Source organism: Poecilia mexicana, unplaced genomic scaffold, assembly GCF_051168715.1.
Source record: "Poecilia mexicana isolate PSO_F unplaced genomic scaffold, ASM5116871v1 scaffold_20, whole genome shotgun sequence".
NCBI classification, from domain to species: domain Eukaryota; kingdom Metazoa; phylum Chordata; class Actinopteri; order Cyprinodontiformes; family Poeciliidae; genus Poecilia; species Poecilia mexicana.
Genome location: NW_028263389.1, coordinates 16,767,522 through 16,780,137, shown reverse-complemented (window position 1 = coordinate 16,780,137; position 12,616 = coordinate 16,767,522). Strand labels below are relative to the sequence as shown.

Genomic DNA, 12,616 nt, shown 5'->3' with positions numbered 1-12,616 from the left:
AAGTGGAAAATTGTCCAATTCTGCTTTGTAATTGATTTATTAACTTGATGATTTATAATTACAAGCTTTAAAAACAGAACTCAAGATGGAAAAAACACAGGTCCATCTCAATAAATCAAATAAGATACTATCAAACGGTTAATTAATTTTCATTTAATTCAAATAAAACTGTGAAACTCCCATATTATACTGATAAAGTACACACAGGTAGAGGTATTTTGCTTTTCTTTTACAGCTATTGAAAACCTAAAAGTATTGAAGTTACATAAGACTAATACAGAAATGTCTTTTTTAACTTACTATCATAGGGAAGACTGCTAACTTCACAGTTTTCCAGCAGACATGTAATGACACCCAGTCACTGATCCAGAAGCTCTGGTTCAGAGAGCAAAGTAGCATAATCACACTGGATTGCTTGAGTCCAGAATAAAGTTTCAACTTTTAGTGATAATTTAGGGAGCAATGCTCCAAGCTGGTGTTCGTCCACAGGATTTTATTAAGTCCAAATCCAAAGCAGCAACCAAGAAAACTTAGAGAACTTCATGATTCCCTCTGCTGACAACCTTTATGGTGCAGATGTCATTTTCTGGCAGGACATGATATCGGTGTAAAGGCCAAAAGTAACAATATCAGATTTAATGACCACTGTGTCACTGAATTAGTCTCTAAATCAAGAGAAGGATGAAAGACACCTGAGGCAACAATGCAGGCAAGCAGAAGTCTGTTAAACCAATCTGGGCTCTTAACACTTCAGCAGCGCCTGATCATCATCACCTCCACTCCACGCCACGCTGATGCAGTAGTTAACGTGAGAGAAGTCCAGTCCAAGTACTGAAGTATTTACTCGAAATTAACTGAAACACATGCTTTACATGCACACATCGGTCGGTGTGCAGGATTTTTATACAGCCTTCAAAGTGGCTTGTTGAAATGCTGTTTGTGTTGTCATTTCCCGCTTCATCACCGACTCGCTAATAGTGGCTGCACACTGTGTCAGTGGTGGGGGTTAAAGATCTCCTCCACTGTTATTTTGTTAGTCTGAAGCTAAAAAACGTTTGCATGCTCAGACCTGCAGATGTGATTCAGAGAAACTCAAACATCTGGATGTATTTACTTGTTTCAGCTGTTAGCTCCACCGTCTCAAATAAATATGGGTGTCATGACACAACCGCTAAGCAAACATGCTCAAAACTTCCCAGCTCAGCCGCTCACTCGTTCACCTCCGCTCTCAACCAGAGCCGGGTCGACAAATAAACCCGCGCGTCGGAGGAGGAGACGGAGAAGGAGGAGGAGGACGACGCCTTAATTGGAGCATTTGACGGGTGCCTGGGGTTAATTGGGAAGCATGGAGAGCAGCTGGCTCCACAGAGGAAGTTCAGACAGGGATAATAAGTTCACCCTTTGCAGGAGAGGCAGTTAGTGATGAATCAGATCAGAGGAACAGTGTACGGTAATCATTTTCACATCTTCCCCCCTCCTACCACCTTGCACTCCTGACAAGCAGAGACAAACCTGGCTCCCAGCTATGCAATCTGGCACCCATCATGTAGGACTGGGAGTCACAGGGAGGAGATCACCCAGCATTGCTTCACACACACACTTTCTTTAACTCGGTGCACTCTCGGCTTATCACTAATAATTCTTACCTCTAGGATAGAGAACCCAGTTTATCAGTTCGTCGGTCGATGTATGTAAATCTCCTCCAACAATGTGTGTAGTAATGGCTTATTACCCTGCGTTAGCTGGTTTGCATTGATCTCTATGCCAGGGGGAGATGAAAAACTGGAGTGTTTCACTCCTTATATGTACCAAGCGGGACTATAATCACATTCCATCTTGTTTCAATAAAAGGCAAACATTAACATAAACCGTTCTAAAACACACTTAAACCTTCAGCCTCATTCCTTCTGCGCAAAAAAAAAAAACCCAACCTTTTCTTGGATTATGGGATAATCAGCTCCATATGTGATGAGTCTGGATAAGTTTATGTCTCCACTGTTGGTTTAAAGCTGCTAGTCAGTTTTCTGTGAGATCAAACTCATTGTAAATAGAGTTTGTCACCTCTAAAGCAATGATAGTCGATTTTTCTACTTGGTTTCTACTATTTTAGCTGAATTGTAAAATCTAACAAGCTTCTGCATGTAGACGCCTCTGATGACATCACATATGGCATCTGATGAGACTTCCTTCATTTGCAGTTTTTAACTCAAATTTTAATCAAATTCTTCCCTAAAAGGAAGAGATGCAACAACAACAATCCTGCTGCCGATCTATACTTCTTGTAAAACTTTGACCTGCTGAGTACGGATGTAGCCAATCCTGATTTCCCTGCAAGAACTACAACATAAGAAGATATAAGAACAGCAATCTAAATTGTTTTCTAAGCTACAAGCTAAGAGAAAAACTATTTAAATTAGGGGAGGAGGCAAAATCTTTAGTTTTATGAATGACTGTATTTATATTTTAAGCACACTTTAGTAGTTAGCATATTTAGCTCAGTTCAGTTAGTGAATAGCATCCGGTCTTTCTGTATGATTAGATGTATGTTTAAAGGTTTTAAGCATCTTAAATCAGTGATAGCAGTTAGAATGTATGACCCAGTTTAGCCTAGATGTATTCTCTGAAGATTTTAGATTGTAGAATCTGAGATTTTCAAAAGTCTTCCACCATTTCCAAACCCAGCATGATCCTTATGAAAACTCAAATGAGTAAAAGAGGTTAACTTTGAGCTCCAGCCTTTCTGTTATCTGTTCCAAGTCTTGCTCTCTCCCACTTTCTCACAGGCTGAAAGAACTGTAAACATACCTCAACATCTCGTACTTCCTCTGGCTTCATTTTTAAAACACCACACACACACACACACACACACACACACACACACACACACACACACACACACACACACACACACACACACACACACACACACACACTGACACTGAAATTAGCCAACTGTGGGTCTTCCTTCACTAACAGTGTGCACAAAGTGAATAGTGTTGTTTTCGGTCTGACACAGTTGGTACAGTGAGTTCACTGATCGAATTAAATCTTCGTGTTAACCTGAAAATCTTTGTGTCAAGCTGAAAATTGCCTGATTACTGTCACCAGTCTGCTTCTTTGTCCATCTCTATTTGGGGGTCAAAGGTTCAAGCTGGCTCAAACACGCCAGGATGAACTTTACAATTCAAATGCAACAAAAGTCACTCATCCACCACAGCTCTTGATTGTTTTTTCTTGTGTGATGCCATCTGTTAAAACAAACAAGAAGCAGAATGAGATGAACATGTTAAAAAAATGCTTTTGGTGAACTCCTACAGCAACAATTTAATTGTCAGCGTATATTTGGTATTGGAAGAAAAACCCTCATCTTTAAACTATTTTTCAAGTGGAAAAACTGTTAAGTCAGTTTTCATAAAGCGGAAGAAAGTGCTTCTGGTAGCAGTAAAAGGTTTAGGTGTAACTCTACACTCGGTTCCTTCAGCTCGGAGGGTGGCTGAGGGGCTGAAGGAAGCCCAGGTAGAGTCATAAGCAGTAATGGGAGGAGACAGGGACTTAGGGCGCCACACAAAAGCCGGGGCTTTATAAATAATTCCAAAAGCTAACAGGATCCCTTGTATGTGAAAATCTGCGAAATGCATTCACACATGAATGCACACGCGCGCACACACACACACACACACACACACACACACACAGAAGACACACTGCCACCAGGGGGAATAGGTTATTCACACCGCTCTGCCGGGGCTGCTGTGGGTCTAACCTGCCCGGAATTGGTAAATTCAGGGGGAATGTCTTTCTTGCATAGGTGATGCAAGACGGAAATCAAGTGCAGAAAGGTCTGTTCCTGCAAGACACATACACATTTACACACTCGATCACTCATAATGCAGGGCTGCAAAGCACACCCAAGACCTGTCTTGTAAATCTCTTTGTGAAAGCAGCTTTTGGGGGTAGACAGGGGCTTACAATGCTGAGCCCCGAGGTAGAGCTACCCCCTCTAACCCCCGTCTCCCACACACATACTCTGCTCTTGTGTACTCCCTTCCTAAGTTTCCCTCTACCCCATATTTCCTCCTCTTTTCTTGCCCTTCTGTCACCTTTTCCCTCCCTTGTTCCCCCCTTCCCCGCCTCCCCTCTGTCCAAACCGGGCTCCAGAGCTCCGGTCCTTAGCACCCTCAGGCTCCCGTGGCGTTGCAGTGACTAATGTCCTGCCTTCGCTCAGACAATGAGTTTGAGGCTGAGCCGGGAAAGTGTTGAGGAGGGAAAAAGACTCTCGCACCTTTGACAAATGGAACCCTTCGCACTTCTGAGCCCACTGAGGGAGGCTTTACAATGTCGCGCTGCACGCTCCGCGTCCTCCGAGGGGACGGCTGCAGCCCGCGAAAGCCGCATCTGAGGGGAACATAATGAATTCTTTGGGAAGTCTAACCTGGCTTTCTTCATGAATAAGATATATTTCCAAAGCACGTCAACCTCTCTTAATAAAAACAGCAGCTTGGCAGGAATAGCCGAGGCCGTTTTAGGGCCCTGTGTATGCGTTAATATTTCTGTTTCTCTATAATTTTTTTTTTTTTTTTTTTTTTTTTTTCACGAGCCCACTTTTTCCAGGGCTGTCAGTGCAAGGGCAGCCCTACATTTTTTCCCCCTGGAAAGTGAAGCAGCCGCGATGACAAACTCTCATCAAAAACGTCCTGAGTCCCTCTCTTTCAAAGAAAACTCTGGATGCCTCCCCCCTCCCTTCACCCCCCCCCACCTCCCCACCCTGCATGCAACCCTGAAAGGAACTAGGCTTTGTCTGATGAGCAAAAAAGAACCCCCCATCCTACACACACACGCACGCACGCACATACACACACCTCACCCCTCCAAACTCAACCGCAAACCCCACCTCCCCTCCACGAACCCTGCAGAGTATTGTTAAAACACAGCCGCCCCCCTCTCTCTCAGCGGCCCGCGCTCTTAAAAAAGCACACTTTGCATGAGAAAAAACGATTACTGCTCCAGTGCTGCACTGTCAATGGAGAGCCTCTCTCAGGCTCAGGCTGAAATTTGCTCTGATAGTAGAGTTGGCCTTTTGTCTTTCAAGATGAAGTCATTATCAGAAGCAGAGTCAGTTAGCATTCATTACTGAACGGGACACGTTAAAGAGGGATGCATGTAGGATCCTACACCCCGACCCATTCGAGGCCTCTCTTTTTCCAGATTCCCAAGCAGGAGAGGAGGAAGCCACATGAGCACACATGAACCGTCTTTGCAGTGCAGAGATAATGTCTAGGCTCGTGCTTCTTTCAGGTATTAACCTTGGGATTTGCATTTGGCGTTCAAACAATAGACACCTCCTTGACCTCCACTCCGGGATGCAGCAAAGCCCATGGAAATTTCCCTCTGGAAAACAACTCCGAGCAGCATGGGAGTGCGAGCACATGGGGTTCGCATTGTGAGCATCATCGCTTGACAAACCAATAGTCCATTACTCATTTTTAGACATGGGCCGGTTATGTCAAGGTATAGCAAAGTTAGAAAAGAACACTGAAACTTTTCATCATATTGTTCTGCTGATTATTTGCTCCAAACTTCATTTTTGTATCCAGTCCAGAAACATCTTTTGGCTAAGCACCTAAAATGTATTTTAAAAAAAGGAACTAGAAACGTACCCCTATTTTTTTTTTTTACTTTATTCTTATAAAGGTACACCCCACTCTTAAAAAGAGAGGCTCGAAACCTCCAGGATTTCCCATCATATGGTTCAAAGTATTTTAATAAGCTGCCAGAAAAATGTGCGGAGTGAGTGGAGCACCATGCTGCCCCTCCCTCACCTGTTGCTGCACACTGCCATTCATTAAGCTGAAAAGAAGACTCTAGTTCCAGCACTAGTTCTGTCACAAGAAAAAACAGATTCCAGATTTGGAAATAAGCAACTGACTGCAAGCGCTACCGGAGAAGATAGCCTGATTAACCAAAATGCTAATATCGGTTTTTAAGGGTTCCTGATTTACTTTATGAAAAGATTAACAAAGAGGGATAATTGTCTCACAATAAGTACTTGAAAGCTAAAACAACCACTAGAACTGCATTTACTAACCGTTTTTAGCTTAACAGCCTTTGAAACTCAAAAATCGTTGGCTTATCATAGAGCACACTTTAACAAAACTCTAGCAGATCAGGCTGACAACAACATTGTTTACAGGAGGTGACACTACTGAGTGCAGAAGACCGAAAGCTAGTTGTGTTTAGCAGAAGAGAGATGCAAAATTAAAAGAAGACTTTATGTTCTACAGCAAGTCAAACATATTTGCGGTTCATTAATGCTGCAACAGAATGAGAGAGAGCAAGACTTCCAGTACATATATTTTTGATAAAGTCAATCTGTCTAAATCAAAATAATCTAATTATTGCAGGCGTAACAAAGTTGAATAGCTAAAGATAGTTGGTTTTCCATAGCTTTGTTTTAAGTGTTTTTGAGTAAAAACTGTGGGATTTTTAATCAAAGTTATCTCATACGAGTCTACACCTACATCTTTGCACGATGCAAAAGCAACATTTGCTTTACGTGATGCACAGATTTCAGAATAATACGACAAAACTCTGGTGGGAGAAAAAAAAAACTGCATCAAGCTGGCGTCACAGATCAAGAAGCCTGGGTGAGTGACAGATCATTGTTCACAGCAAGCAGCCAAGTGTATGTGTCACGCAAATCACAGCGCTGGACAAAAAAAAGGAGAAACAGAAGAGCAAAGACCCCCTCACGGATGCCACAACCGGCTCTCATCAAAGCTGACACAATACCACATCTGCAAAAACAGCCACGACCCGGGAAACTCATCTTGTTCTGGGCACTCAGCTTTACACACTTTGAGGCCTCGAACCCAAAGCACTTCACCTCTTGCTGCTACACTTCACACCAACGACTTAAAGACGTTTTTACAGCATCCAAAGCAAACAGAGGAGGAGTGTGAGCGGCGGCCACGAGCTGCCGTGAACCGCCCTGTTTACTGATGAAGTGTTTGAGGAAAAGAAGCTTTTTCACACCATTCTTCTGTAATATTTAGACATAAAATTTAACATCCCTTATATTATGCATGTTAGGATTTTAATACAGGCTTTCAAAAGTTAAGTCAATCATTGGTGGATGTTTTTCAAATGCTATTCGTAAAGTTTCAAGCCTTTTCAATGGAAAACTATAGAAAGTGAGTTTTCTCCAGTTGTTTATAGAGAATAGAGCTCTCCCCCTCCCCCACATGTTTCTGCATATGAATTGGATCTGCTTATTTTATAAAGGCTTGAGAATTGTTGTGAATTGGTGCCATATAAAAAAAACTGAACTGAACTTTTGCTGCCACTGCCAGCCTTTTGGAGAAAGGTTGCAGCTTAAACAAAATTTTAATAAATTTTGTTACTTTTCTGGCTGCAAAACACTAACATGTTCCTGACAAGAAGACTATAGGAATGTCATTATTAACAAAAAGCCATCTAATCTGCTAATATTAGCTTTTATGCCTCTTGTTTCATAAAAAAAAATTAAACAAAATGGTTTAATTTTCTATCAAATAAGCAATTAGGAGCTGCTTTTAAACATAACAGGTGTTTATTTGTATCTAACATATTTAGACATTATAGATAACATTATGAAAACAGTAACAATATCTCATATTTTTTTAGCATAAGTAAGTATATTTCTTTGTTTTCCATTTTAAATAAAAGTGAATTATATCATTTTTTGTTGGGTTCTCATTTTAAATTTCTTCATTAATAAGTTATGATCAGCAAATTTAAGTTTTGTGTAATTTTGTGACATTGTTGTCACAGTAAGTTGAAAGGGGGAAAAATATATATATATTTTTGTTCAGACGAAACAAAAACGCTACTTCAAGCTGGCTGGAAAAAGAAAAAAGCAACAACAACCTTAAAATAAATAAACGAATTTGCAGCAGGATGCTGCAGCATGCATGCAGGTTTCCAGCGTGTGACCACCGGTTTGCAAAGGCAGGCGCATTAAAATTCCCCAATGTGAGTAATATACATATCTAAAATTGCAGTTTGCTATCTTGAGTCTCATAGCTTCTTCATCCCTACTTTTCCCTTATCCAAAGACATCACGCGGGTCTGAAAGGTGCCTTTAGCTGGCTCCTTGAAACAGGGAGCGAGGGTCCCGCTCAGGGACAATGATAGCTGAGGAGGAGGGAGGGAGAGAAGTGGAGGGAACACATAGCATATTAAATCTTGCTGGCGGAGCTGGCTCGTCCACGCAGAGAGAGCCAGGGAGTCAGATCTGAGGCATGCCCTGAAGGGATGGCTGGGCCTGGGGATTAGGGAGGCCAAGGAGGAGCTCCTTGCGCGCCCGAAGACCCCTTCTTGTCTCCGCTCGTACGCAAATGCGTCCAGACATTTTGACGCTCCTCAGGTTTGCAGCCTCAGCCTAAGTTTTCACACACACGCACACACTTCCAAAGTCTTTTTTTCTTACCCTCTCAATCACTACCTCTGTCTGACTTGCCCTCTTTTTCTCCCCACTGTGTCTGTTTCATTTGATGTCAGCATATCAAAGTACCAAATCATCAAAGTGGGGGATATCTTCTGGGGGACATCAAATCAACTACAATAGTTAGTGTATGGGCAGAAAAACAAAGTAAAAGTTTGTCACATGCATCAGGGAAGATTACTGAAAATATTCACGCATCAGGTTGTTCCTGAATTACTTTACTTCGAACAATTAACCTTATGAAAGTAGAAATGAACCAATCAGAGTTTTCTGAGCCAAAACCGAGATCCACTTTTCTTTAAGGTCATTTTTCTTTTTTTTCCAGAGATTAAATTCAAAATACAAGATAAGAACAATTTGCTACTAGTTCCTTGGCAACAGTTGTAATACTTTCAACTCCAACGAGAAAAGGAAAGATATACAAGCATAACCTTTGTCTGATTTTTATGAAATACAAAAAATACACCAGTGTCATGCTGATGGTGGAAGTGATTACAGGCTGAAAATAGTGGGAGTTCAGTTCTGATGCATTTGATGATTGAGGGGAAAAGAGAAAAAAAACAAACAGATTTTTATTATCTGATCAGAGCCGATCAAAGGAAAAGTGACTCAATCTTTCTGCCATAAGCAAAACTGTCAATATTTACACCCAAACGGGAGTCCTCTGACTCCTCCGGAAGCAAGACGTTTTCAGAAAAACTTGTGAAACATGCAAGATCACACACACTAAATCCTGCTTTGCTCTCGTTATCTTCAGGACAATCAACTTCCCTCTCGTTAGTCCTGTTTTAACAAAAATATTAGCCTTCTCTTTAAGAGCCTCAAGTTGCAGAATTAGCACGACAAGGCAGCTCATTAGTGCTTCATGAATACAAACCTGATAACAGGTATTTCTTCCTGCGGTGTGCTGTAGGAAAACTCAGCCTTCAGCTGTGAATGCCGGGGTCTTCGTATAAAAAAAAAAAAAAAAAAAAAAAAAGGGAGAGGCGAGGAGAGGAGCCATACCTCAGAAGCTAATTGCATGTCATCTCCGTGCATTAACATGACAGCTTCTATAATGCCGGGCCACGAGGTCACAGGTGGCCGGGACGATGTCACCGACTACGTATGCAGAACGGCGTGCTTAAACTGAGATTAAATAAAAACAAAACAGGGACGGGATGCTGCTGAGGAAATGTTATCTGAACCTGATTCCTTTAAATCAGCATCCTTAAACACCATTATATTTTATCCTGCTGATGCAACATTATGTAAAAAAAAAAGACTCTTTATTTTATTTTTTTTTGCGTAACCTCAAAATGCAATTGTCATTATGTTAAGTTAAAATCTTATAATATATGGATTAAAATTGGTTCTAATGCTAATTGTGAACCCTACTTTAATTAATCTATAACAGAAATAATAATAATTATATATATATATATATATATATATATATATATATATATCAAAGAGTAGAAGAAATTGTGAAATATCAAATTACATAATATAGTAAAAATATAATATAGTAAAATTCACATAAGATAATGCCAGCAATAAAAATAATATAGTCAAATATTCAGAAATCACACAAGATATTATATCTTATTATTAATAAGATTTTTGACACTTCCCTTTTTAACTTAAAAAAAATACAACTGCAAAATTTTAAGAAAAATAGATTAGGCCAGGAATTTTTTAATTTGTTACCCAAACATTTTTCTTAATTTCCTTCCTAATCTGAGCAAAAAAGGTAAAAGATGTGTTTTAAATAGGCACGTCATTTTTATTATTATTATTATTTTACTGGCCAAGTGTAATATAGACGATTACAAACCTCACGCTAAACTCAGACTGAACGACGCCACATCCTCATCCAGACACATAGAAATAGGAGTTTGTCCAATGTCTTATTTGTTCACAATGCGCTCCACCTCAAGGCAGCTGAAAGCTTCGTTAATAATTTGCAATGTGTCAAAAGGAAGAGTGGAAAAAATAAATAAATGAAAAAAGGAGAGGATTTGAGCTGCACCGCATGGCTGAGCACCTCGGACCCTCATCGTTTGTATGAAACCCGAGAGCAGACAGGCAGATAAAATGCGGAACAGCTGGCGAGAGGACAGGAGGGAAAAGTTTCAAACAAATATCTGCACATGTGGAGGGCTCCCAAACAAGTTTCCTACCCCGGAACGCTAAAACAAGCTTCACTCTCCCATTTTAAAAATTATTTCATTTTAAAAGGATTTGCAAAATTACAATTAAGAGGATTTTAAGTTTAAAAAGTTTGGAGATGTGTGGTATTTTTGCTTGGGGCCCCATATCAGTGACCCCTGAAGGGCCACAGAGACCCTCTCCCCTGTGGAGTGCTTAAATTTCTCTGAGCCCACATGCTTATGTGAAGTGTCCTGAAACATGTTTCTTTGTTTTAGGATTTAATTTATTTTTTTTAAAATGTATTACATATTAAATGTTAGAAATTATCCCATTCTATAAAACTATTTAAAAAAATACTTATTTTATGCAAATTATAATTAATAATTTCCCCTTTTATTTAAAAAAAAATGCCATAGAGAAACTTAATTTAATTCTTAATTTAAAATTAAATTTAAAATAAATATTTAAACTTTTAATTTAAATGATATTCCAGATTAAGTTTTATGCCACAAGACATAATAGGAAAAAGATGGAAATTAACAAACTGGAATAGGAGCTTAGGGCATCCTTCTTCTAAACTGTTCTAATGCAGAAATCTGCAAATCAATAACAGGCGCTGAAATATGATCACACATGCACATAAATATGCATGTCTGCTGCACACCACACCTCCAGCGGCCGCCTTTCTGGAGGCAAAGCTCCAATAAAGTTGCATGTCTGCAAAAAGTTTTCATTCAAAACGCTCAACCGGAATATTGTTTTTGTTTGATTTATAATTGTACTGCCGGAACTCATAAAAATTTAAAAATAAAAAACTTGAGCGAACATCTCTGTTCCTGCCATAAATAAAGCTGCAGAAACTCTCTGGAAGTTTTTTTTTTTTTTTTTACGGCGCACATCTCTGCGTTTGGATGCGTTAGGAAGCCGAAACCTAAGCAAATAACGTGTGGGACTTTTACTGTTAAATAAAACCAAGCCTGTGTGATCCGACCAGCCTGAAACTCCATCGTTTTGAAATATGAAACCTTTTCTGCTTCATAAAGTCTCACAGGCTCGCTACAAACTTCCCAACAAAGTGTGTGCGAGTTTAGGAGGAAAAACTTACTTTGTTTCTGGATGATTTCTCTGCTTTTTCTCGACTTCTCTTGAAGGAAGGGGGGAAAAAATGTTTGCGTTCGTTTTTCTTCTTTCTTCTTAAGTTTGCAGATGTTCCTGTGGAGTTGCCTTGGACTTTTTCTCTCTCTCTCTCTTCTTTTTTTTTTTCAAACGCTGGAAGTCCAACTCCAAAGCGGCGCAGCCAGAGTTTTTCCTCTTGCTTGTCTTTTCTCCTCCTCACAGTTTTCTCCTACTCAACACCATGGGCCAGCCGATTGTAATCTGCCGACAGCAGACCACAGATGCGCGTCAAAAACAACAGAGAAGAGCGTGTGGAGAGTTGTTATTACACTTGGAGCATTTTTTCGAGAGGGAGAGAGAGGGCGAAGTGTGGGACTCCCAGCTGCTCCTTCCTTCGCTTGACTCCTCCCTTCGGTTTGCTCCCTCCTTTACTCACTGCCTCCCTCCTTTTTTTTAGTTTGTGCACCCCTTTTTTTTCCTTTCAGTCATTCTTTCTTTGTGGAAGTACTTTGGATCCGTTGTTGTTCCCATCTTTTAGGTTTTCAGTAAAGGGCTGTATGAGATTCGTTGGAGAGCCAAATCTAGTTAACTGTAGATTTTTCTGTAACTTTTTTTGATTCACTTTTCCAGAGTTATTTGTTTGCAAATGTTTATGATATAAATGTTAAATTGCATCTTGAGCATTTATGATAAAAAAAATATATATATATATTTATACAGTGATCAGGTTTAAAAATGGAGCCAACAAAGTTGGATGGATGGAAAGTTAATAAAAAAAATAGATGACAGGATTAAACCAGCTACAATGGATGGATGGATGAATGCATGAATGAATGAATGAATGAATGACAAACTTGCTACAAGCTAATGGATGGATTGAACGAA

General features: G+C 40.0%; 1 protein-coding gene across 2 annotated transcripts in view; it reads right to left on the bottom strand.

Moving 5' to 3' along the window:
- The window catches only part of gli3 (GLI family zinc finger 3), a 125,266-nt gene extending 112,874 nt beyond the window's left edge, over positions 1-12,392 (bottom strand). Inside the window, exon 1 of one of the 2 annotated variants that reach the window (XM_014992362.2) lies at positions 11,721-12,392. The gene's annotated coding sequence lies outside the window, so the exon portion shown is untranslated. The remainder of the gene's footprint in view (positions 1-11,720) is intronic. The other variant, XM_014992361.2, reaches the window with a different exon arrangement.
- Positions 12,393-12,616: the final 224 nt, after the last annotated feature.